The sequence below is a fragment of the Propithecus coquereli genome, unplaced genomic scaffold (assembly GCF_000956105.1).
Source record: "Propithecus coquereli isolate 6110/MARCELLA unplaced genomic scaffold, Pcoq_1.0 Scaffold27, whole genome shotgun sequence".
NCBI classification, from domain to species: Eukaryota; Metazoa; Chordata; class Mammalia; order Primates; family Indriidae; genus Propithecus; species Propithecus coquereli.
Genome location: NW_012148285.1, coordinates 7,086,260 through 7,091,131, shown reverse-complemented (window position 1 = coordinate 7,091,131; position 4,872 = coordinate 7,086,260).

The window sequence follows — 4,872 nt, the reverse complement described above, 5'->3', positions numbered from 1 at the left end:
CCATCAACCCCTTGATTGAGCTGGAGCAGCTGACATCACGCATTTAGGCAAAACTGTCAGGTTTCCATGTTTTGATGTTTAAGCTTATTGATGTCTAAAAGAAAGGCAAGGAAACCTAATCTCTTGGGATCAGAGTTTGAACGTGTTGGGCTGAGGAGAGAGAATGCACTGCTATTGGCCGCCTGCTCTTGGGGATTATTGCAACCGTGCTGTGCAATGATCTTTGGAGAGAAAGTTTCACTCACTGGCAGGGTCAGAAGAAAAGGCACCAGTGCCCAGTGCAGTGCCTGGCACAGAACTCAAGCTCACACGGGGGAGTCCGTGTCGGTGATGTTGCTGTCATGAGCAATAATGTGTTAATAAATCTTCGCAATAAATCCTTGTTGCACGGCTGTATCCCCAGACTTAGCATAGGGCCTGATACATAACAGGTGCCAATACCTACTTGTAGGATGAATGAATGAATGAATGATGAACAAATGCATGAAACCAAGCAGATGAGGATGCTTACTCTCATTTGTAATGCATGCCTGCAGTTTTCTTTTTGGCTACTGAGCACCTGAAAAATGTTTCTTCCTTTACCTGGAGTGTTTGACCCACCTTTTGAGGCAGAGCTCACCTCACACTAGAGAAGAGGAAGGTGCTAAAAACCCACTTTCGCAGGCCTCACTGACTGCCACTCTCTGCCAATCAGTAATGCCTGCCCTGGAGTGAAACTGGAGCTATGAACAACAAAAAATGGGGAACCAGTGAAATCCACTTTGAATACGCATGATGGTCACAGTGGCAGCTGTTTCCAATTTCCCGGCGCATGAGGGCTTTTGGGAGCAACAGCGCACTCAACGTCCGGGGCAGTGCTGTGGACGGTACAGGCTCTTGAGTGACAGTGGGAGGGATGGCAACTGGTTCTGCTGGAACATTCTGGGAGTCGGTGCTGCCTGCGTGGCTCTGAGCCCGACCCCCTGGCCCTCTGGTGGTACGTTTCTTTGCAACATTCAGGCTTAGCTCTGTTGCTTACGACCAAAGTCCCTGACCATTCATTCCTTCCATCACCTACAGATAAAAGAAATGATGCTGACAGGAGTGAAGGCACTTACCCAACGTCACAGCTGCCAAGTGGCAGAGCCAGTTTACAATCCCGGGTCTAGAGATTCTAAAGTCCATGTTCATCATCACCAAATTTTCAAAAAGAAATAGGTTGTCATTAAACCACTTGGCTGCGGAAGATGAAAATCAAACATCTGGTTGCAGGAGTCAAGAGTCTTTTCCCTGATTGGCGCACATACGTAGAGATGTGGACAGGTGAGCATGTGCGTGTCCTCCCTGTGAGCCTCTTTGCGGATGCTCTGTGCACAGGCCGGCCTGGCCATCTGCACTTCAGAGTCCTGGTTAAAAGGAAATGTTCCATTTGTCCAGCATTAATCAAAAGAACTCCAACTCAGGCAGAATGAACTCAATTTTTAATTGGGTTCAAGTCAAATAATAACTCAGCTGCCCATAAAATTCATTTTAACTTATTAAACGGAGCTTCCAAAATAGCGTGGTTATGGAGTGTGGCCAACTGCATGGGTAATTTGTCCGAAGGAGAAATGAATCCTTTCCTGCCCAGCAGCCGAAGGACTTGGGCGAGTGACTCAACCTCTCCAAACTATAGTTTCCTTGTCTCTAAATGGTTATATTTATATCTGCTTCGTGGCAATGTTGCGGACACACGTGAGGTATTTACGCAAACTGTTTGGCACATGGTCCGGCACAGAGAAGGAGTCCCTTATGACAGATTCCCAGAAGTCAAATTACCAGCAGTCTTCAGTGCTCTTGATTTATATTCCCACTTTTTTCCCTAAAGGGCTGCGCCAATTTTCATAGCCGCTGGCAATTTATAACAGCACCTATTTGGGGAAAGATTTTAACTGGATCCTTGCCAATTGGAGCCAGCAGGAGCCAAAACCATGGACTGTGTGGCAAGTGGCCTTGAGCGGTTCATGGATTGGTAAAGGATTCACATATAAGTCACTTTCAACCCAAGTGCCAAGCGCAGGGCCATTGTCAAAAGACTGTGCCTTCAGTGGTGTGCGAAAGGAGGGTTATTGCACATCTGCGGTTAGATCGGTACCCTGAACGTCGCAAGGGACCTGGCAGGCTGATCCAACATCCCCTCCTCGTAGGAATTGCTAAAGCCAAGGTCTGTGCACAGAGGGGGAGGGAATCCAAGAATTCGAACAATGCCATCAGGAAGAGTACATGGCAGCTGGGGAAGCTGCCTTTATTTGAATTTCCAGAACAATGTGTTTGAGATAAACAAGAAAAAATAGAAGTAGAAGAACACAGGGTGAATTCTGACAGAATTCCTGACTTTTCCTTCTAGAACGGAGAGGACCACCGCTCACCTGTCCATTGAAAGAAAGAAACATGGAATCATTCATCACAACAGAAACCTGTGGCCATGTGTTGATTTGTGAAGCTCTTCTTGCTTTATCTCATGACCTCAGCCATTCGCTAAAGGGCTTTTAAAAACTTTGGAGCCACAGAGACCTGTGTTCAATTCCAGCTCCATCATTTACAATCCTTGTGTCCTGGCCATGGTGCCTTAGTCGGATTTCTCGTTCTCAGATTCCCCATTGGCCCATCAATGCTTTGCTAGTTCACATCGTGCACCTGTCAATGTTTGAGTTAGTGACCCTGGCATCGGGGTGTTCTGAGGGCAAGCCCAGAATCAGACTCCTTTCTGTCCTCTGCCAAGTCCAAAGAGAAAACTATTAGAGGTGCCCAGGCCCCCAGCCTGTCAGTCTAAGCAAGACCAATGCCCGAGTCCCCTGCACCTGGCTGACTTGCAAGTGTACTGTCAAAGGACCTATTGCAGGTGATGGTCAATCTATGTTTTGGAGCTACGAACAGTGCACACCTGCTTGCACTTGCTCCAAGTGGATAAAGATGTGCACTGTACTCTGGGCCACCTGTTAATCCCATCAGCAGCAAAAGTACCCACCTAATGTAGCTCGTTTGGCAGCCTCTCGGCAGGGAATGCCAAGACTCCCTGAACATTAAGTGTATTAATGTCCCCCTTTGGAGGAGATGTTCACTTTTAACCAATGTTAAATTCTTCGGCAGCAAGTTCTGGCCAGGAAATCTGTCCCTGCAGTGGAGGAAAGGATCCAAGTGTTCAGCTGAGCGGCACCTCATGAATAATTTTAATTTCTTCTAAATAGGATAAAACGATAGAACTTGGTCACTGTCGTTGCTCAGCAACTGCACGCCAAGGTTCTTGGAATCGATTGTTCCAACCTGGCAGGGGGAGCACACCCCTGCCCCGAAAAGATGGTCCTGGATGATTTTTGGTTGTGGAACATACACCCCAATGCTCGGCTTTAGAAATAAGGGGGGTAGGGAGAGAAGATTGGCAAAGAAATCTGATTGCAAACTTCTAAGTGATGTACGTTTTATTTATGCTTATGAAGCCTGAACTATTCATGGAGGCAAATGGATGCATAATCGATGCGCCCCATAGAAAAAATGTGCATTACGGTGCATGTACAGGAAGCTCCAAATGTCCTCGTGTCACAGACGTAAGGAGCATCCTGCAGCTACCGGCAACTTTGGAGTGCTCGGCATTGCTGAAAGTCTGGAAATCTCTGTGCACTGTGGCAATTGGTATCAAAAGAATGTTGTTTTATATCTTGTCTCTTGGATGAATATGCCATTTCTCACTTTGGTGGGGGGAGAAGAGATTAAGAGAGATCTTGTATTAATGGAGTACCTAATATGTGGCAGGCATTTTTCCAATGCTATAGTATTTCACTCAACCCTCATGAAAAGATCATGCTATTATTAATCCTGTTTTATGCATGGAGAACTAGGATGCAGAAAGGGGAAGTGACATACCCAGGGTCATACAACTCATGAATGGAAAAGCGAGAGTTCAAACCCTATTCTTTTTCCAACACAGCGATAATTGTTGAGGGCGAAATCCATCAATGAATGCTAACCATGCGGGTGACGAAAGTGTGTGGATGTGAATCTTGGCCCATCATTCAGAGAAGTAGATTGCAAGCAAGCCACTTATTCACTCTGTGACTCAGTTTCCTCATATGTAAAATCCGGATGATGATGGTACCTACCTCATAGGATTGGTACAGGGTAATGAGTAATGCATATAAAATCTTAGCACCTGTCACACGGTAAACATGTGATAAACTTTAGATATCATTATTATTATGACTACTTTGTACAAGACACTGAATTAGACCTTACACAGTCCAGTGGGGAAGACAAACATAGAAATGAGTTGTGACACTACCGGGAAATAATAATTCTAAATTGACCAAAACTTACAAGAACACAGAGGACAGAGAGAAAGTCTTCCTAAGGATATTAGTGATGGCTTCTTGAAGGTGCTGATTTTAAAGGGCTTTGATGAGTAAGAGTTTGCCGCGTAGAGAAAGGGGGCAGAGTTTGCCAGGTGGGGGTGACAGCCTGTGTAAAAGCCTGAGGGTGTGCCCTGGGGAGAGCAGGAATTGTAGTATAGTTGGAGCTGCCCGGGGTGGAGGGGTGGTCAAAATGGAAGTCAGAGTGTGAAACCACCGTCGCAGACTCGGGGCGGCACACCGCCTCTGCTCCCCAGCAAGACCCTTTGCGACCTCCGGATGCATCAACACCAGAACCCCGCCAAGAGTCTTGAGGCAGCCTTTTGGCTCTTGCCTGTTTTTTAAGGAAGGCTCAGCTGTGGAGCACAGAATGAGCTGCCTGACTTCTCCCATCCGTCTTTCAAATAAAACCATCTATGTCCCTTCATCTCCGTCCCCGTCACAGCAGTGCAGGCCTCCAGCCCCTCTCCCTTAGGTAGCTCCAGCGACCTCCTTGCTGGACTCCGCTTCT